Source organism: Cnephaeus nilssonii (genome assembly GCF_951640355.1).
Source record: "Cnephaeus nilssonii genome assembly, chromosome: X".
In the NCBI taxonomy this organism is placed as follows: Eukaryota; Metazoa; Chordata; class Mammalia; order Chiroptera; family Vespertilionidae; genus Cnephaeus; species Cnephaeus nilssonii.
Window position 1 is genome coordinate 92,851,986 of NC_137071.1, and position 23,085 is coordinate 92,875,070.

The following is a 23,085-nucleotide window of genomic DNA, read 5'->3' on the forward strand; positions in this document are numbered from 1 at the left end:
AACATTTTTAGAGCAGATGCTAAGGTACAATTGGGGGTTTCCAGGAGCCAACTACTCCGGAGGGATCTTAGAGGTCAGATTAAATCCAAACTTCCTTCTTTTGCAGCAAGCCCCCCTATAACTCAGCTAGAAGACCACTTTGAGTGATAATTTTCTCACCACCCCTTGAGGTAGCTTGTCCTCTGGTGGACAGTCCAATGGGTCTGAAAACATCAACTTGTGCTGAACCAAACAGCTGCAGTGAAGTTCATCTGCAGTTTTTATCCTTCTGTCCTAGCTTTATCCTCCGCAACAATCAGACTCAGTGTACTCCTCTCTGCTCTCAAATACATGAACACGTGGATTTTAATGCACACAGGCACACACCGTCACTCCTCTTAATCTGGGCTAAACAACTTGGGTTGTTTGCAGTTGTCTCTTATGTGACATTGATAGAACTTTTGCCATACCTCCATCCATGCACTTCTAGATGCTTTCTACATGGGGTGCTTCTCGTACTTAGCTGCATAATAAAAATCACCCTGAGAGCTTTTACAAATTATGATGTCTAGGTCAGACCCCATACCAATTGGATCCGAATCTCTGGAGATGGGCCCCAGGCATAATATTTTAAATATTTCAGGTTATTCAAATGCGTAGTCAAATTTGAGAATCATAGCTTTACTCCCTGGCTACTAAAGAATTATCTACAGACCAACAACATGGGAGCTTAGTTATGAATGCAGGGTCTCAGGCCCTGCTCTGGTCTCAAAGAATAAGAATCTACATTTTCAAGATGCACTGAGATTCCCATGCACATTACAGTGTGAGAAGTCAGACTGTCAGGCACATTCTATCTCAGTCTTGTTTTCATATTGTTTTCTTAAAACTTATACTCAGTTATCTCAAATAAGGCAAGGCCTCTTCTGACTCAAGATTTTCCACAAAATGTTGGCCCACTCCGTTACCCATTTCAGAGTTGACTAAATGCTCTTTCAAGTTCCACAGTTGGACCCTGGTTATCCAAGATTCCTGGATCTAGCAAACTTTACCTAGTGCACTGGTTCCTAAATTAAGGCCCACTGACATATTCTCAAGGTTCCATAAGGATATTTTCAAGTGGGGTGTTTCATTTAAGTCAGTAGACCTAAAAAATTAATCAGTTATACACATTTTATAAACCATCTGGTTGATCACCTATAGCTAGGTACTGCCTTGTCATTTCAGCTCCCCTGTTGGCTTATGTGTTTACAATCATACTGGTGCCAATTAGAAATATTTTAAGTGGTGCAGGCCCATGAGAAAATAACAGAGACCAGCCTAGGATGCAGAGTCAGGAATTAAATTCAGATCTGTGACTTTGCAGCCTGTGTTTTTTTTATTTTTTGGTGAGTACTCTTAAAACACAGTGTCACACCAGACACCATGCTAAAAGAGATGTACTCTACCAGGCACTTTTCTACATTCTCCACGTTCTCTCCTTAGTTTAAGCATGGTCACCAGAATGTTGGTTGCTTTAAACACATTACCTTTGTTCCATTAATGTCATTTTTAGTGAGCTCATAATCTCATGAGAAAGAACTGTATGAGACCCAGCTTTGTTTTTGACACTCCCATCATGGAGAACCACTGGAGAAACTTAAAAATTCCTCATCCAGTAATTTATGAAGAAATAGTAGCGTCTCTCATTGGAAACATATGAATTGTGTAACTCAATTATTCTCTAATTGAGATCAATTGACAAATGTTCCAGGATCCTGGAGTTTTATAATAATTACTAGGGGTCCAGTGCACGAATTCGTGCACCTTGAAAGGAACGGTGGGCTGAGAGGCTGCTGTAGGCATGGGAATGAGTGTTGGCCCATCCTCCGCACCGCCATCCAGCCCCTCCCAATGCAGCCCCCAGTCCCATGTCTGCCAGCAGCTCCGCTCCCACCAGTGCCACCACACCTAGGTGCTGATGGTGCCTGTCCCGCTCGCACCCACTGATGGTGTGGAGCAATTGGGGCTGGCACCATCAGCGGGTGCGAGCCACAAATGCTGCCCTGATAGCCTCTCAGGAGCCGGGGAAGGTAGAGAAGCCCTCAGGGGTGATCAGGGCTGGCAGCTGCCGCTCACACCTGCTGATGGCGCCGAGTGATTGTGACCAGCGCTGGGCACCAGCAGCGGGTGCGAGCGGCAGCTCTGGTGCCGGCTGCAGATGCAAGCACCAGGCAGGACCGCAGTGCATGGGAGCAAAGAAATTTCAGTAACCACCAGAGGCTTGCCCCGATGATAGTGACTGGCACCCCGCCTTGGTCTGGTGCTCTTGCTCCCCTTCTCCACCATCCTGCCATGGCCAACACCAGCCACGTTCCCCATATGCACCCTGTTGGTCAGCGCATGTCATAGTGACCAGTTGTTCGGTTGTTCCACTTGTTCCACCATTTGGTCTATTTGTATATTAGCCTTTTATTATATAGGACTAGAGGCCCAGTGCATGAAATTCGTGCATGGGGGTGTCCCTCAGCCCGGCCTGCACCCTCTCCAATCTGGGACCCCTCGAAGGATGTCCTACTGCCAATTTACAGTGATCGGACCTAAACTGGCAGTCAGACATACCTCTCGCAATCTGGGATTCCTGGCTCCTAACCGCTCACCTGCCTGCCTGCCTGCCTGATTGCCCCTAACCACTCTGCCTGCCAGCCTGCTCACCCCCAAATGCCCCCCAACCAGCCTGATCACCCCCAACTGCCTCCCCTGCCGGCCTGCTCACCCTCAATTGCACCCCTACTGGCCTGCTCGCCTTTTAAGCACCTCTTTGCATGGAGGCCAGGGCCAGCTGGAATAGAATAGAGAACCCAGAAATTGACCCACTATGCTCAATTAATATTTGACAAAGGAGGCACGAACATACAATGGAGTCAAGACAGTCTCTTCATCAAATGGTGTTCGGAAAATAGGACAGATACATGCAACAAATGAAGCTAGATCATCAACTTACACCATACACAAAAATAAACTCAAAATGGATAAAGGACTTAAACATAAGACAGGAAACCATGAAAATACTAGAGGAATCCACAGGCAGCAAAAGCTCAGACATATGCCGAAAGAACTTCCTCACTGATACTACTCCTAGGGCAATGGAAGCTAAAGAGAAAACAAACAAATGGGACTACATCAAAATAAAAAGCTTTTACACAGCAAAGAAAACCATCAATAAAACAACAAGAAAGCCCACTTCATGGGAGAACATATTTGAAAATGATATCAATGATAAGGGTTTAATCTCCAACATATACAGAGAACTCATACAACTTAACAAAAAGAAGATAAACAACCCAATAAAAAAATGGGCAACTGATCTAAATAGACACTTTTCGAAAGAAGACAGAAGGTAGGCCAAAAGACATATGAAAACCTGCTCAAAGTCACTAATCATCAGAGAGATACAAATCAAAACAACCATGCGGGACCATCTCACACCTGTCAGATTGGCTATCATCAACAAATTAACAAATGACAAGTGTTGGCAAGGATGCAGAGAAAAAGGAACCCTCGTGCACTGCTGGTGGGAATGCAGACTGGTTAAGCCACTGTGGAGAGCAGTATGGAGTTTCCTCAAAAAACTAAAATTGGAACTCCCATTTGACCCAGTGATCCAACTTCTAGGAATATATCCCAATAAACTAGAAACACGAATCAGAAAGGATATATGCACCCTTATGTTCATAGAAGCACAACTCACCATAGCTAAGATTTGGAAACAGCCTAAGTGCCCATCAGCAGATGAGTGGATTAAAAAACTGTGGTACATCTCCACAATGGAATACTACGCTGCGGTAAAAAAGAAGGAGTTCCTACCATTTGCAAATACATGGATGGAGATGGAGAGCATTATGCTAAGTAAAATAAGCCAGGCAGAGAAAGATAAATATCATATGATCTCACTCATTTGTGTAATATAATGAACAGCATAGACTGATGAACAAGAACAGATCCAGAGACTGAGAAACATCGATCAGAACATCATACCTCAGAGAAGGTAGGGAAGGGTGGGGGTAAGGTGGAGTGATCAACCAAGGGACTTGTGTGCATGCATATGAGCCTAATCAATGGACACAGACAACAAGGGGGTGGGGCATAAGTGGTGGGTGGGGGGCTATAGGGGAATAAGGACACATATGTAAAAAATAAAAATTAAAATAAAAATAAAATATTAAATCTAATCCATACTAGTGGTCACCATAACCTTAAGATAAATTGTTTCATGTGACAAAGATTTTTAAATGAAACTCTCTGTAGCCTGAAAATTATTTTGGAAGGAAACAAAGAGAGGTTTCCTTAAAAAGTTGTAAGGATTGTAATTAAAAGTCAATAAATTTGGCCTCTTGAACTAAAGTAAGTAATTTGTGTTTTTGCCTCCCTGAAAAAGTTTATATAAAGTTACAAAAAGAAATTGACAGCCAGTTTGAAATTGAAGTGCCATGGCTTAGAGCAAAGAATATCCTTACATGATATTATTCTACAATGTCATTATTATTTTAGATATTTTACAATTATCCCAAACAAACTTACAAACTAATTATTTAATGTTTGACAGCAATTTAAAAAAGGATATGAAAGAATTTAATCCCTTTCAGAAGGAATTAAGGCATTGGGAAGGCACATGAGCATTCAATATTGGCCCCTCTTGCCTTTTGTGCCAAAAGGGACCCTCTTCTCACAATCCAATTGCCCTCAGCTGTTGCCTGAGCTTTCTGTTCATGCTGAGCCTGAAGCCTCGTGGTGGCTGGTACCATGGATCTGTCTCTTTCCCAATCGTGTGAGCTGGGCCCTCCCTGGAGAAGAAACCTGAGTTCCCCGATATATGTGATCAGTGCTGGGGCCCTGCCAGCAGGCCAGGGAATCCCAAGGCAGGTTCTGGTCATGGAGGCCACAGGGGCATAGGCTACCAAGGAGACAGAGCTGAACATCACATCACCCTGCTTGGCCCCGGAGGATGACTGGTTAGCCAGAGATGGGTAAGATTCCTCGGAGAAGGAACAATCTAACACAGGCACAGTTGCAGAGGGGCCATCAGGAGAGAACTTGGGGGTCAACAGATGTGGGGCACAGACCCTCACCCCCCCAACCTTGCAGGGGCCTGAACCCTCACCCCTTCTGAGGGAGGTCTTTTGCCACCATGGCTGCTTTGCTTCCCACGCCCAGCTCAGATCAGGACACAGGTGACAGACAGAGACTTGGCCCAGCTCTGATCGGGACCCAGGTAACAGACAGAGACTTGGCAGACAGCAGCTGCCCTATATCTAAATCCAGCCTAGCACCCGGAACGCTCAGGGCCTACTCAAGAATGCAAATAATCCTTTCCACTAATATTTACAGGGTAAACTAAGATTGTTGGTAGAGTATAATATTTGACAGTAAAATAGTAATCAAGTTTTCAGATTAATTTAAATAGTCTAATTGAAATAAGTGAATATTCAAGAAAATTTAATTGTACTGGACAAAAAGCTGTTCCTAAAGTAGTAACTAAAATTTATATTGGTAGTTCAGCTCATGGTAAAATTCCTGAACATGCAATGAACCTAAAGCAGTCATATTTTTGTGCAAAAAATTAAAATTTAAAGGTTATCAAATCTGCATTATAAAATTTCCAAAAGCCTACATTAATCAAAACAGGGGAGATACTAGGGTAATATCATGTAAGGAAAAATATCCTGTAAGTAAATTACATCTAGAAAATTTTTACTTTACAAAATTAATTTTCATTTGTAATGCTAACAGCAAGACACCCATGAAAAACACACATGGTATCTAAATAAGACAAAGGAAAATCATTTGGGCAAAAATAAAAAGGATCCCAAGTCAATTATATAGAAAAGATTCCTTTATTAACTTTTGGTCGAGAATATGTTTGTATATTTTCAGAAAACAACTCCAAGACCATGTGGATTCCTGCAACAGAGAGGAATTGACAGGTCTGTTCCAACCATGAAGACAAGAGGAGAAACAGTCCAGAGATGGAAAACGCTGAGGATGCCTTGCCACGCTAGCAGTTAGCAGCTGTGCGTCGCTGCAGGTTGCCTAGGACCAAACCAGAGAGGGTCAGACCTGCATTGCCACCATGTGCCCATCATCCAGATATCATTGCTGACATGTACACATAAGGAACTGTTTGACATTGAAACGGGGACTCAGAACTGTTGGACATTAAAATTGGGACTCAAACATTTTTTGTTATTATATGTTTATTTTTAGTCTGCAGAGGCAAGATTTTTTAAAGGAAAGAAATGGGGAAAAATATATACAGAGGCAAAGAAGAATTGAACAGACTGTCAAACTATAGCGGGAAGGCAGGGGAGGTTGTGGGAGCTGTAAGAGATCAACTGAAGGACTTGTACGCATACATATAAGCATAACCAATGGATACAAGTCACTGGGGAGGGGGGCAGGTGAAAACATGTACTGGGGGGTAGGGGAGGCCGGGGGGAGGTCAATGGGGGAAAAAGGAGACATATGTACTACTATTTGTAATACTTCAAACAATAAAATACTATAAAAAAATAAATATGTTAATATAAATTTCTCATTAAATAATTTTATATTTTAATGTTGTGTTTAGAGATAGTAAATTTACTGTATTTTCAAATGAATCAAGACCACCTAAAATCTAGTTTTTCTGTTAAAAAGGAAAAATAATAAATGATTGAGACTCAAATGATGCTCTGCTATGCTAAAAGGAAAAGAAGGACAGACAGAAGAAAGAAAAGAAGGAAGGAAGGAACTGGAATATAAAACTGCTAAGCTACACTGCAAAATTTAACAATAAACAAAATCTTAGCAAAATCATCTACCAAATCACAGTTGAGATTATCAGCTTTTGTATAGTTTCTATCTTAAAATTCTTATAAAAACATTAAACAAAAGGATGTAATATTAGGTTGATGGCTAGTTTATTGCCAAAATCATGGGGGAATTTCAACCAGCTACCACTGCAAAGTCATTGACACTGGACAGACCAACATATTCCAGCATGTGCTACACAACTGGGTACAGAATTCACCTGTCTGCTATGTCCCCACTGCTTCAGCTATTCCAGGTTTCCGTAATAAGAAAACTGGGTTGTTGTCCCTCTACTCTATGAGAAAATTTTCTAATATAGACAAAATGCTGTTCTCCCCTCAACCCATTTATATTGTTCTTCTTTATTCAGTTAGAGGTTGATTCCTAGGAAATACCTGGACAGGAAGTGAGTTTAGTAATAAATACCAGTGGTGCCTTGCATCCCAGGAAGATTAGATATCACTACTACATTGTTCTAAGTAAGTGTTTTTTCAAATTGTGGACTGGAACCCATTATTGCGATGTAAAAATAATTTGATTATCATGTCCTCTTTAAAAAAAATAAAATGAGAAAAAAAAGAGGATATCAGAGTACATATCACAGTAAAGTACTGTTATTAAAACTTGTGTTTGGGTAATTATGTGTGTATGTGTGCCCTAAATCACAATGTAAAATGTCTTTCATATGAACCCTGCTTTTGTCAATTAACACACTGTCACTTTTTCCAGGTTTGTGTTATCTGAAAATTTGGAGAACATGTTTGTTTTCTCTCTTGAGAGTATGGTAAAATGGCAAATTACAAGGATGGTCTCTGGAACCAGGCCAGTATCTTGCTAGCCTTTTAACCCTGGGCACTTCATTTTGCCCCTCGGTGTTCCTATTGCCTTATAAGTGAAGTGGTGATAATAATAAAGCTTAATCATAAAAATAGCCCAGCTGGAGTGGCTCAATTGTTGAGTGTTGACCTATGAACCAGGAGATCAGGGTTTGATTCCCAGTCAGGACACATGCCTGGGTTATAGGCTCAATCCCTGGTTTGGGGCATGCAGGAGGCAGCTGATCAATGATTCTCTTTCATCATTGATGTTTCTCTTTCTCTCTCTCTCTCTCTCTCTCTCTCTCTCTCTCCCCCCCCCATCTCCCTTCCTCTCTGAAATCAATAAAAACATATTAAAGTTATTATAAAAATAAAATGAATGGGTACAGGTAAAGCAATTGGAACCAGGCTTGGCTTGCACTAAGTGCAATTTAAGTATTAGCATAATAATTAATATAACTGTGATTATTTTAACCAAATCAAAAGAAAGCACTGTATATGATGGTGCAGCCAGGAGCAGAACTCCATGATAGGCCACTTAGAGACCTCCCTCCACTTTTGCATTGATCCATTAATTATCACTTTAGACGTAGTGCCTCCACCAGCCAGGAATTCACTTCACTGTACTTACATCCAGTATTCATATCTCTATTTTCAACCATAATAAAACCAAGCATTATATTCTGTTCAAAGTAAACTCCAAGGTCCTCACCATCAGCAAACAACATTATATACCCCCTACTGCCATCCTATGTCATCACTGGCCTCCTCTTCCTTCACTTGCTTCCTGGCTCAATCAGCGATATTCATAAAGGACTAATTGATGCTTTTCAAACACTCACCTTTGCCCTTCCAAGACTTTTGCACTTTCTGTTCCCTCTATCTTTACCCATACATGTCTTGCTCCCTCCCTTGAGGTTTCTGCTCACAGTCACCTTATTAGAAAGGCCTACCCTGGTCACCCCATGTTATTTCTGCCCCCTCTCAGGCCCTGCTGGCCCCTCCAGCTCCCAGCACTTAACTTCAGCAGACATACTATTTACTTATTTAGTTGCTTTTCTCTTTTCCACTAGAATCTCAGCTGCAAGAAATGGATTTTTGACTATTTTTTTCTACTCCTATATCACCAGTGCCCATAAGATTATTTGGCACACAGTAACAGATGTAGTGACTTAAATATTTGTTGAATAAATAAAAATCAAACACAGGTAGTCCTCAGGTTATGTCAGACTCGATGTACATCGTTTTGTGGTTATGTCACCATCTCCCATTTATTTATAAAAAAAGTTCCATCATTTCGACGTATGTACATATGTGCTTTATGTTTTTTATTATTTATTTACCACAAGTAAAGGTCAGGAATTATCTTTCTTTTAAAATTTTTTTACTGTTTCACTTCATTACTGTTGTGTATGTGCTCCATGTGAGTGACATAGGCGATTATGTAGGTGGGTTCCAACTTACAGCGAAAATCGCATTATGTTGCGCCATATGAAGGGATCTCTGACGTAACACAAGGACCTACTGTACTGCACAAAACCAGATGTATTATAACTATAGTGTTCTCCTGAACTTAGAGTCTTGTAATAGACTTTTAAAACTCTTTTAAAATAGATATTTAAGGCATTAAGTTTAGTTTAGCATAACTTGCTCCCAGTGCACATAGAATTTTATACATAACTAGAGGCCTGGTGCATGAAAATTCATACACTGGCGAGGGGGGGGTCCCTTAGCCTGGCCTGCCCTCCCTCACAGTCCGGGAGCCTTCAGGGGCAGGAGGTAACCTGGATATCAGGGGAAGGCGATGCCCCATCACACCTCTGCTGCTGCCACTGCCAGCAGGGCAAGCCTCAGCCAGCCCTGGTTACCTGAGCCTCAGGCGGCCCTGGAAGGCTGGGCAGCCACCATCTGAGGCTTGCCTGTGCCTCGAGCTGGCCCTGGGTGGCTGGGGGACTGAGGGGACTGGGGGACTCTAGAGGCAGGCGCCCCCGCAGGGCTGAGGGGACTGGGCACCGCTATCTTGCAGCTGTGTGTGCCACCATCTTTGAGGGCAGGGCAGTCAATTAGCATATTTCCTTCTTATTGGCTGTGGGCACTGACATCTTTGAGGGTGGAGCAGTCAATTAGCATATTCCCTCCTTATTGGCTGTGGGCACCTCCATCTTTGTGATGGCGTGAGGGTCAATTAGCATATTCCCTCTTTATTAGATAGGACTAGAGACCCAGTACACAAACTTCTTACACATGGGGGGGGGCAGGGGTTGTCCCACAACCTGGCCTGCACAAGTGGGCCTAAACTGGCAGTCGGACATCCCTCTCACCATCCTGGATGCTGCATGCGCCAGTGACCATACTTTTCATACAGGTGAAAGGCATCTTGCTGTTGTATGGGCAGCTATATTTTTTTGCCCTGTTTATAAAAAGTAATAGATAACATGATCCTTCTGAGGCAGCAGTGCCATTTTCCCCATCTTATGGGTTGAAAACTGAAGCAGAGAGAAGTTAAGTAATTGGCTTTGAGCTGTGCATCACTGCAGGTTGCCCAGGACCAAACCAGAGAGAGTCGGACCTGCATTACCACCATTTGTCCACCATCCAGAACTGTAATGTCAGTGCTGACATGTACACATAAGGAACTGTTTCTCATTGAAATTGGGACTCAAAAGAACTGTTGGCCCAGAAAGAAACTCACTACAGACTGATTCATTTGCCTGTCACCATAACCATTATTGCTTGTCTCATTTTCGGTTCTTATAAGTGTATTTCTAATAGCACATGATCTCACTCATCTATGGGGAAATAATGAACAACATAGACTGATGAACAAGAACAGACCCAGAAACAAGGAGGCATGGATCAGACTGTCGGGCCTGAGAGGGAGGGTAGAAGAGGGTGAGGGTAAAGGGGAGAGATCAACCAAAGGACTTGTGTGCAAGCATATGAGCCTAACCAGCAGTTAAGCACAACAGGGGGGTAGAGGCATGTGTGGGGAGGGGTGCGGGATGGGAATGGGAAGATGAGGACAAATATGTGATACTTTAATCAATAAAGAAATTTAAAAAAAAAGTAATTGGCTTTGTCACACAGTTATAAGTGTCAGAATCAGGGCTGACCACAAAATGCCACAAAATGTGCAAGCCAGAGTCCATGCGTGTCATCACTGCATCATCCTGTTTTTTGAGTGTTAGAGTACCCTTGCCAGGTTTTAATTTTTAAATCTAAGAGACTGTTCCCAATATATAGAGTAGGATCCCTAGGCCTGGCCAGTTATCAGGGCCATCTGTGGGGTGACCGGCAAGAAGGGTGATCAGGGGGGCCGCTGCGGGCACCTGCCTTGCCTGGTGGCCTAGCACTGCCTGCTGGCCATCCCTGCCTCCTTCTGTGGGGCAACTGGTGGGTCGGACGATTGAGGGGCCCCCCACTGGCACCTGCCTTGGCTGGCGGCCTGGTGCCCCTGCTGACCGGCCCTGCCCCCTGGTCACCTCCGCAGATCACTCTCCCTCAATGCAGAGCATCCTGCATTGAGTGTCTGCCCCCTGGTGGTCAGTGCACGTCATAGCAACCAGTCGTTCTGCTTGTCGTTCCACCATTGGGTCTATTTGCATATTAGGGTTTTATTATATAGGCTAAAACAACTTTGTCATTTTGTGCAACAAAGAATGTGAAGCCCTATTAAACACTACTCTGCCACATTTGTAGATTTTGCTGAAGCCTTTGTCTCTGTCAACCAGAAATCAGCTCTTGCCCAATGGCCTTGCCCCATCATTGATAGGTGTCTCTTAGTTCTGCTTCAGCAGGTCCTCACTGGAACCCTGATGAAATAAAGGTAGAAATTTCCAGTTCTTTGAACAAGGGGTAAAGCAAGGGAAAATCTTAGTCCTGCCTCATTCAACCTTAACCTTAATGACATAGTTAATTTTGAAATCAGATTATAGGGTATTTCACTAATGCTATACAATTTCTAAATCGCTGTAGTGTGCAAGTACTAAACTTTATGTCTTGGGCCTACTTTTTTATTTGGTTTATTTACTGTAGCAGATGTTTCTGGTGACTTTTTGCATACTTTTTGTATTTGCCTCCTATTTTCTGTCATTTAAACAAGTAAGGTAGTCCTGGGTCCCAGTCTATGCTGCCAAGGTAGCAGTAGAGACTCTTGCAATTTGTTCCTTGAGGATGGGATCTAGAATAATCCCACATGGATACTGCAAATGATCCATGTTTATATTTTAACAGATAAATCAATAAAATACAAAATAAACAGTCATAAAACCTTTTCCTTCTTAATATTTTATAAAATAGTATGGCATACCTTCATTCTATAAGATCCAAGATAATAATCTAATACCAAATTGTCAAAAGCTGTCTTGGCCAGTATTTTTCCTTCCTCTACCCTAGAACCTCTGCCCTTGCATTTTCCAATAGTTTATAACAATTTGTAACCTTTATAATCCCATAATTTTTTCTTAATTTTTAAGCATTTTGTGTCCTCTTATAAGTTATCCTAAGTCCTCTGTGAAATGACGTGTGGTATAAATATACATTAAATATTCACTTAGGAATATATATATATATATATATATATATATATATATATATATATATATTATGATTCACTTAAAGAATAATCATTTAATATTAATTATGCAAAAAGAAAATTGATGATGGGCAGGGACAAACTAGCAATATTATGACCTCTATTTTATCAGTTAATTGATGAGTACTGAGTATTTAAATAGCTAGATATTTATTTTAACTAAGCATGTTCTGGGAAATGACATACTAAAACATTAAAGGCACAGTCACTAAAGCCATAGAAGCAAGCCTGAAGTTCTCCTGCACCAAAATGAGCCACTTAATAGATTTTCTTCTAAAACTCTTCCATAGTGTAATTCAGTGACCCAAATTCTATATGAACAAAGGAATGGGGCTGGGATAATAAACTGAGTGCAAATCTGGAAATATTACAAAATAGTATCCTAAAAACACTTATATTTACCACCAGCACCACCTCTCCAGTACCTTGGAAGCAATAATTCAGTCATTTTGCATTCACATCCGAATATGTATTTGTGGGACCATAATAGAATACCTAAAGAAACTGCCATTTACCTTGAGAAATAGATCTTAAATTATTGAGCCTTCAGCCTCACAATATGAAGAACAATTACATAAATAATTTGTGTTATAACAATTCTATTATATTATCTGTGATTTACAGGGTCAAACTAGGCACTAGCTTGTTAATTAGATTCATTTATTGAATCTATAGAATGTATTAAACAGTGACCCAGACACTTGGGTACAAAATATATACAACATGGGCCCTGTCCTCAAAGAGATCACAATGAGTTGGGGTTCAGAGAAGTGAAGAAACAAAAACTGAAACAATTTTAATTAGTCTAAACTATGATCAATGGTAAAACAAAGGTTGAACAATGTGCTTTGGAAATCCCAGAAGATGAGGATCTTGTTGCATTAATGCTGGGCAGAGAAAAAGGAAATGGCATGTGGGGAGAGAAAGCAGTGGGAAAAACCTCAGAGAGAAATCTGGTCCCAGGCCCATTCCTTTGTTCATATAGAATTTGAGCCACTTAATTACACTATGGAAGCGTTTTAGAGGAAAATTAATTAACTTGCCCCTTTTGTTGCAGGAGAATTTCAGTCTGCTCCTATGGCTTTAGTGACTGTGGCCTTGATGTTTTAGTATGTCATTTACCAGAATATGCCTAGTTAAAGTAAACATATTTGGAGGCTGTTAAGAGAAGTTTAAGAGACTCAAAGATCCTCAACCTACCCTAGAAAGCAGGTAGTTCTTAAAAACATGCCTACATACCAACCCCTCCCAGATAATTTGAAACTAGTATCTGGAAGTGATCTCAGACATCAGGATAGTTTAAAAGTTCTCCCAGATGATTCTAATGAACAGTGAAAGTTGCGATCTCTTGGGACTTCATTGCATCATCATTAAAGCTTTGATGATGCAATGGAGAAGAAAGGAGGCTAGGAGGGAGGACACAGATTAAAGAAACATTTCTTTTTTTTTTTAAAGAGACATTTCTAATGTAGAATTTACAGGCTCTGGCTGAATGGATGGGAGAATAAAGAGAAGAGTTAGATGATGGTTGGATGATGGTATCTCTCACTGCCAATAAGAACTGAGGAAAATAAATGAGTTTGGAGGAAGACAATCACAAAACCAGGCTCAAGTATATGGAAATTAAGTTCCTTATAAGACGTGTAAGGGGGTGTCCATTGGACAGCTGGATTTATAGAGCTGGAGTTGAGGTGAGAAGTATAAACAAAGAGAATCTATGTGAATAGGCCTTTGATCAGATACTGTTTGCTGACCTGGCTCTCTTAGAAGTATAATTATTCTAGTTTCGGATTCAGACTGAACACACACTAACTGAATACGTATATGTGCCCAGAACTATTATGATTCCACATACCATTTTCCAGGTGGTTGTAGAATAATGAAAAGGAATTGCTTAGGAAAACTTACCTTCCAGAGACAAATCTTCACAGGATAGTTCTTAACTTTGTTCATTGGAATCACCTGCAGAAATAAAAACAAACAAAAAGCCTGCCTAGGTCACATGTCAGGCCAATTAAGTCAGAATCCCCAAAACAAACTCATAGATACGGACAACAGATTGGTGGTTACCAGGTGGAAGCAGGGTAGCTGGAGGAAAAAATGGGTAAAAGGTCAAATATATGGTAATGAATAAAAACTAGACTTTTGTTGGTGAGCACACTATCAAAATATATGCATATATTGAATTATACTTTGGTACACCTGGAACATATAATGTTATAAACCAGAGTTACCTCAATAAAAAAAATAGGTTAGTTAGAAAAAGGAAGAATCCCAGGTCAGCATCCAGGCAACAATATTTTCTTAAGTTCCCCTGGTGGTTCAAATAAGCCACCAAGGTGGAGGACCACTGCTTTAGAGATCACTATTTCCAAAGCATATATATTTCCATGATTAAAGGCAGAACCAGCCAGAAGCTCCTAGGCTGGACCAACACATGGGTGAAGCTCATGGTGATGCACAAAGTGAACTCTTTCTGGAAATATTCCAAAACTTTGGGGTCTAATTTTAACCACCTACTATATTTTGCAGGCTCATATCTCAAGTGTCTATTTGTATTGGATTATTTCATTTCCAAAGCATAAACTATCTTAGACCCTAGTTAAAGCAACAAAGGGTGATGATTTCTTTTATGAAACAACTAGAGGCCTGGTGAACGGATTCATGCATTGGTGGGGTCCCTCAGCCTGGCCTGCACCCTCTTGCAATCCAGGACCCCTCGGGGGATGTCGGATTGCCGGTTTCAGGTTTCAGCCTGATCCCCACAGGCCAGCCTGCAGTCCGACAGGCAGTCTGTCATCCCCCAAGGGATGTACTAGTATGGGAAGCTGCAGGCAGCCAGGGAGGAGCCTGGATCCTGTTCATCCCAGCCCCACTGTGCCTGCTGCTGCCACTTGATAGTGCTGCCAAGGAGGCAGGAGAGGCTCCTTCTGCTGCAGCTGCGCTCGCCAGCCATGAGCCCAGCATCTGGTGCCTGTCAATCAGCTAAGCAGTGTTCCCACTGTGGGAGCGCACTGACCACCAGGGGGAAGCTCCTGCATTGAGCGTCTGCCCCCTGGTGGTCAGTGCACATCATAGTGACTGGTTAAACAGTCGTTCAGTCATTCGGTTGTTCGGTCGCTTAGGCATATATATATATATATATATATATATATATATATATATATATATATGCTAAAATGTTGCCAGCTCTTACACTCAGAGATTTACTGTAACTTAGTTCTGTTTTGATGTTTATAATTTCTTTTTAAAGTCACATTGCATCTACCCTTTGCTCCATAAGTCTTGCAATGGCCTTTGGCCAAAAGCAATAAAATTCTGACTTGACCATATAGTATAATAAGGAATGCTCTGCTGTTCTTTCTCCAGCGACTTAATAAAATCCATAGCACTGTGAGCAAAATCTTTATACTCTTCTTATGATGCCAAATCAGTGACATTTCCCTAGGTTGATTGCAGTGGTTTTTCAAACCTAGAAAAGCAAGCAGTAACAAATAATTTTTCTCACTGTGCCTTTTTTCTTAGAACTGGGCTGTGCCTGGGCCCTCTTATGTCTGCAGAAGAAAGGTATCCCTGAGACTCTATTAGACTTCTTCAAGCTATTCACCCAATTCATAGCCATTAAGCCAGTAATGCCAAGCCCCAAGGGCATCTGACATATATTACAACTAATACTAGCTAAGTCCTCTTATAAGAGGGTTAGAGCTGAAATGGCCTTTTGATATAACCAAATCTAACAAAGTTCTTATACACATGGAAAATGAGGTTCAGAGATGCACAAGGCCTTGCCCAATGTCACACAGGATTGGAACCAAGCCCTCCTGATTTTTCACCCCTCTTCTTTCAATTTGGCTCTAGGTGATTCCCAGACATTCAGAAGAATAGTGAAGCCTAGCTCTAACCAGAAATTCATCCTCAAAATCTGAAATCTCTCCCTTTCCTATGATGATAGTGCCACTGCTAAATATGAAGCGAAAGACCTTGGGCTTCCAGGCATAATTCTAGTGCTCACCCTTTAAAAGCTACACTTTTCTCTCCTCCACTGGACAAAAACTCACGGCTCAACATGTGAAATGACCCAGGTCCCAGGTGGTCCAAAGCTGATGCTGGGGTACACTCTACTGTTCTATTACCTAATGGCCTAGAGACACCAGCAGAGGGGAAAGAGCTGAGGACTCTGCCACACATGAGGTGAGCCACTACCTGTCAAAGCTTCAGCTTTCCCATCTGTAAAATAGGGAAAATAATAGCACCTGCTATATAGGATTGTATGATCACACTAGAGCAATGGTTTTCAGTTGGGGGTGAAGTTATTCTCCATGTCAGAGGACATTTAGCAATGTCTGGAAATAATTTTGATTGTTATGACTGGTAGGGGATACTACTGGCATCTAGTGAGTAGAAGTCAAGAATACTACTAAATACCCTACAAAACACAGGACAGTAAAAATTTACCCAACCCCAGGTGTCAATAGGGCTGAAGTTGAGATCCCTGTGCTAGATAAATGTATGCACAGGACTGAGCTCAGCTACTGAACATGGTAAGTTTTCAATAAAAAATAGTCTCTTTTCTTTGGTGACTGACTACAGACAAGTTCTTGGTATTTGGAGGGTTTGTTTACAGAAACCAACTCATGGTTTTCTCTGCAGGAATTGTGTTTCTCAACCTGGGCAGGTGAATGTTCAAGTGAGTTTTCCAAATAAGGATTGTAAAATACATTGATCAAATATGTGTTCTAAAAAGCCATTGTGCCCCAAACAGAACTCAATTCCTGTGCAAATAAACACCACTACTGGTTAACAATCAGGTAATTTCCCTACTTTGTCACCTAGTTTCTCTTTACAGACATGTTTTTTACTCCAGAATTAGGCATCAGCCTCTGAAAACCTGGCTCTGAAAGAACAAGGGACCCAGAAATCAGTGGGAAATACGCTGAGGAAATCTTTCTCTAGGTAAAACACACTTGAAGACAGACTCCACAGAGTTTCTCCATGTGAAGCCTTTGTCCCACCATCTCAGATAAAATACTGCAGTTAAAGCTAGCAACTTCTGTTCAACTTGTCTTAAGCCACTTGCTATCAACTTTTTATTCATGTCTTCAACGTGTGTGTGTGTGTGTGTGTGTGTGTGTGTGTATGCACGTGCACACATGTGCTCCCACCAAAAGCAACAAGTCTTAACAGATCTAGTGTAAAGCCTATTGTTTAGAACTGGCAAGCAGTGCTCATCTTCACTTTCTACAACAGTAAGGAATTTTTCCAGGTATGTGGGAGGGGCTGCTTGGAGCCATTATATAATGCTTGTTCCTGGCATGATCTCCTTCATTAAATAATTTTAATAGAACAATAATAGTAATTACAAGATTACAGTTAAAAATATTTGATAACAACTCACTATGAAGGTGAAATGTTACTGTGCTTTTCTCTAAAGAAATCAGTGGGAAGCAGGCCTCCTGCACTGTGCCATCAGTACTGTATCCAGATGCAAAGTGATGCAAACCATTTGCTATGCCTCCTGAAAACAAAAACAAAAAAGCAACACACAGATTGTATCAGCCCTAGGAAGTTTAATATATAGATGGGGCAATATCCAAACCAGCATAGCTGTTTTAAGAAAACACACACACACAGAGACACATGAACATAAGCAATTCTTTCCCCTTTTCCTATTTCCATGTCCATCCTGTCTAACTTAAACCTTTTCATTTGAAAATAATCAATCCATAGGAGTTTTAATTTTTTTTAAAAATGTTCTTTCATATAATCATACTGTCTCAACAATGATCAGTTTTTTTTAAGGCACTATTTTTTAGGAAAGTTCAATAATTCATGGAATATCTATTGTGTTCCATCCTTTCTTACTGGTGTGTGCATATGTGAAAAAAATTGAATTAGCAGTTGATTATTTAATTTTGATAAAAGTGACCTGGAAGGGGGAAGAACCACACAACACTTCCTGGTGTTTGATTTATCCTCCTCCTTGCTTAAGGCCCTAGGTTGCACCTTTAGCTTGCCAACATCATGAAGTTGCCAGCTGCTCTACCTCATCTTCATGTTCATTTCTGGAAGGACAACAATACATCCTTCTGATGCTTACACAGAGACATTTTCTTAGCCCAGGATCACTGCAGTCCTGGACCATCACTTTAGGAGTCTGGAGATGGATCTTTCCTCAGTTATCAAATGGATGAAAACTCCGTGGTTCTGTACACATTAAGTGAGGTATCAGGGAAGTTGCTATTCTGGAATGATTGGCACTGGCAGAGCTAGGCAGGAAACTAAACACTGTGCCAACCTTCATTTTGCCAGATCTAACTAACCTCCATCAGTGCCTTCCTCTTTGGAGAGATACTAATACAAGCCCAAGGGAATAGTCTCCTGAACTCTGCACATGATCTGTTTCAGTTTCCCTGTCAGAGGGCAAAGCCTTCATTTCACACTGTCAACACAAGCCACATGACTGCTGAAGGATATTTGAACTCTACTGTTTCCCATATTCATTGCCATGAACAAACCTGAACTCCATCCAAGTGTAATTAATCAACTGGGTCATTTTAATGTCCCTCCATATCTTAAGGTTTCTTACAAATGAAGATACAAATTTCCCAAATGAGCATTCATTATACTAAGCAGTCCAAGGCTCACAAACAAAAAGCATCAATACTAAGCTTTATTCATTTTATTGAAATGTTCAAAGAAATAGGATGTTTATGGGGCTCTTTTATTTAATCCCCCTTGATGTTCACAGGTTGATCTCTATTAAACTTCAGCTTATAATAAAAACTTATCATAGACATGAACACTCTGAATCCAAGAAGGATTAAAACCCCCAAAATTAATTCAGATATAAATTCCAAGATAACCTTATTACTGTGACTGAAGTATTTGTGTGTGCATGGGTGTGTATCACTAATTTACTCCCAGTAGACTCTGATGTACAAAAAGTTACCTTGACAAAGGGAAGTGAGACTGGAGTTGCAGGCACCTTTTCTGCATGCAGTGTCTCAGATTCATTATTAAGGAACTGAGAACTTAATCTTCCAAAATGTCAAAAAGACTATCTTATGCCCCACCTCCCATCCCAGCTCCTGCAACACAAATGCCCAGCATACCAGAGTTTGTGGGATACAATCCATACAGTCATCTTGCCTACAACAACTACAGTCTGGGAGGGAACCCAGGCACCAACAGCCGGGTCACGGCATCCTCTGGTACTAAGATTCCAAAACCCCCAAAGCTTCCAGATAAGCCGCTGATGCCCTACATGAGGTATAGCAGAAAGGTCTGGGACCAAGTAAAGGCTTCCAACCCTGACTTAAATTTGTGGAAAATTGGCAAGATTATTGGTGGCATGTGGCAAGATCTCACTGATGAAGAAAAGCAAGAATATTTAAATGAATACAAAGCATAAAAGATAGAGTACAATGAATCTATGAAGGCCTACCATAATTCCACTGCATACCTTGCTGAAGCCGCTTTAGAGGAAGAAATTCAACAGAGGCAGTCCGCATGGAGAAAGGAGAATCTTACATGAGCATCCAACCTGCTGAAGATCCGGATGATTATGATGATGGCTTTTCAATGAAGCATACAGCCACCACCCTTTTACATAGAAACCACCGCCTCATCAGTGAAATCCTTAGTGAAAATGTGGTGCCAGATGTTTTGTCAGTTGTCACAATAGCTAGAATGCAGGTCTCAAACTACAGGTCCAATCCTTAATGGTTCATCAGCAAAAAATAGAAGCTGAACTTCTTCAAATAGAGGAGCGAAACAAGGAAAAGAAGAGGAAATTCCTGGAAAGCACAGATTCACTTAACAATGAACTTAAACAGTTGTATGGTTTAAAAATAGAAGTGGATATGGAAAAAAATTGCAGCTGAAATTGCACAGGCAGAGGAACAGGCTCGCAAAAGGCAGGAGGAAAGGGAGGAGGCAGCAGAGCAAGCTTAATGCAGTCAGAGCAGCATTGTTCCTGAGGAAGAACAAGCAGATAATAAGACCAAAGAAAAGAAAGAAGGTGAAAACATTCCAATGGAGACAGAGGAGACACACCTTGAAGAAACAACAGGAAGTCAGCAGAATGGTGAAGAAGGCACATCTACTCCTAAGGACAAGGAGAGTGGACAGGAGGTGGTGGACAGTATGGCCGAGGAAGGGACCAGTGATAGTAACATTGGCTTGGAGAGCAACAGCGCCACAGTGGAAGAGCCACCAATAGATCCCATACCAGAAGATGAGAAAAAGAATAAATGTTGCCTTAATTTATGTATTCTAAATTCTTTTTTAAATGAAAAAAAAAATGTTTTTGAGTTTTAATGGTATTATGTGGTTTGTGTACTAATATTTTCCTTGTCCATTTGATGCCACCCAAAGCTTTTGGACCATGTAACATCATGAGCCAAATGGCATAGTCACCTTTCTTAAGTGGTTATGATGATGGTTCTCTTCCTTAGATCTTTGTTTCTACCCTTCACTGCTGAAAGCCTCAGAATTTAAATTAATTGAGAAAATGCCCATTTTTGGAGAATTTTCCTTTGATGCTGCAGAATCTACTCTTACAAATGCCTTCCTACAGCTCACTAGGGTGCTTATCAAAGCCATAGCTGTAAATCTTCTCAGTCCCCATCAACAGCTTCCTGGACGTTCCCTTTCCTGTGTACTTCCACAAAGGTAGTTTCTTGAAAACATAATCATGTATGAGTATATGTTTGTTCACTTGCCCTTTTCATTTGTAATCAATGTCAGATAACCAAGAGCTGTGTTAAAGTGTTGAGTGTAGGAGAAACCAAGATGGCAGCATAAGGTTTACACCTGTACGTGCTGCCTCTCACAATCACACCAAAACTACAACTAAAAGACAAAATGACTATCACCCATAACCACGGGAAAGCTGGCTGAGTAGAAGTTCTACAACTAGAAGGAAAGAAAAAAGTGCATTGAGACCGAGTAAGACATGCAGAGGCATGCTACTGGGTGCACTGTTTTTTTTAAATCCGGAGGGAGTTACAAGCTCCTGACTGCTCTGAACTCCAGTTCCAGGCGAGACTCTGAACTCCTTCCTCTCCCTCCCTCTCTGCTTATTTCCCTATATACCAAAGGAATCGGGTTTCTACTTTTTTTCTCATATCCTGAGTTCTATTTTAAGAATATAGTAAACAGCTATGACCAAGTCAGCTATGCCCAGTTTGTCATATGTTAAATGAGAGCTAAAGGGATTTAAGAAATAATTTTCTCTCTCAACATAGTTGAACTTAAAACAATGACCTTTCTATGGTTTCACATTAGTCAATTTTTAGACTTAAAAATGATCAAGATTCCCTTTGTTTTGGGCAGTTTTTGCCCTCTCTTGTCTTGTGGAAATAAGTCTCATGGTCAGTCTTGAAAGTAGAAGGTTGAAAAAGTAGTGATTTGAGGGGAAAATAAAAATGTAACCACAGAAACACACACACATCCAGGAGGTTACGTAAATGTACTTTAAAGAGTAATTCTTTTGAAATTGTTTTCAAAATAAAATGGTAGAACCCCATTTTGTTGAATTCCAGAATAAAGCTCACCCAAATAATGATTATAGTGACCCTGTAGGGATCGCTTCAGTCCTCATGATGGTTGTGTGAGACCTGGTACCATTATAGCCCCTGGGCCTGTCTCTTCCAATGTGTACAGCCTCCTCTTGTTGCCCAAAGAGGCTAGAAATATATCTACATTCTGTTTGCCCCATGGCATGAAAGAGTTTGGAAAACACTGCTCTAGAATGCCATTGCTAGGACAGAACCCTAAAATAGTGAAATATTAAATCTGGTAAAATCTATCTGTTCTTCTACAATTTATTTTGTAAGAATAGACTTAAATCATATATAACCTGCTGCTATATTTGATTTTCAATTGTTAGTAACAGGCTGCACTCTGTCATTTACACATTGTCTTGGTTTTCTTATCAGTTGGTTATTAGTTAAGTAAGAGTGTGTGGAACCTATTTTTTCTCTATACCAAGCCAAGTGGACCATATGATAACACTACCCAAGATGTTGGCCTCATTACTGGTAGGTTCTTACCGTTTGTTCCAATAAGCAGACTTGAGGATCCAAGTTGTCTAGAGTGGGCCAGGAATGGTGCCATTGAGTGTCATGGCTGGCAATACTGGTGTCTTGTTGCCTTCCATGGGAACCTCTTCTCTCCTCTACCTCTTTTTCTGACCCTTTTGCTCTATTTTTCTATCTCCTTCTCCCTGGCTCCCTGACTATTTCCTAGCCTTACTATGGGGCTACTGAGTTCTAGTCTAGCCAAGCAGACCTATGGGAAAGCAATACTGTTATCACATCAGCAGTAATAAATGCTTCTGTAGTGCAAGAACAATGACTCTTTGTTGTCACAATAGAGCCTTTTGAGTCTAGTCTTTGACAGAATGCAGTCCACACTGCAAACATTTTCATGTGTGTATTTTTATTCTGGATCCAGGATGTTCAGAGGAGGGCAACATTTAAAGGGAAATCCAATTATTTACAATGTATTTACAATCATAAAATAAAAACATTAGTAACTCCTCCCCAACATACATGTGCACACACATACAATAGGATTTGGGAGGGGGGTAATGTGGTTGTGCTCAGTTTTAAACAGGTTATATCAGAAAGAATACAAATGAATTAGAGCATGGGAAATTTCATAACTTGACTCAGTTCTTTTGCATCAACAGCCTCATTCCCATGTTCATCATAGCATGACATTTAATGCTGTCTGGAAAACTCTTCATAATCCCACACACCCAAAATATAATAAAAACAAGATAGGGCTTTGATGAAAAGAAAAAAAATCCAAATCAAAGAAATCCAGCTGCCCAGATCCCAGGGAGCTCATAATGATAGT

General features: G+C 40.9%; 1 pseudogene across 1 annotated transcript; it reads left to right on the forward strand.

The window, feature by feature from the left end:
* The first annotated feature begins 19,234 nt into the window (after positions 1-19,234).
* Positions 19,235-20,538, forward strand: LOC307095382 (SWI/SNF-related matrix-associated actin-dependent regulator of chromatin subfamily E member 1-like; annotated as a pseudogene). Its single transcript has one exon. The product of its transcript is annotated as an SWI/SNF-related matrix-associated actin-dependent regulator of chromatin subfamily E member 1-like (transcript).
* The last annotated feature ends 2,547 nt before the right edge of the window (positions 20,539-23,085 follow it).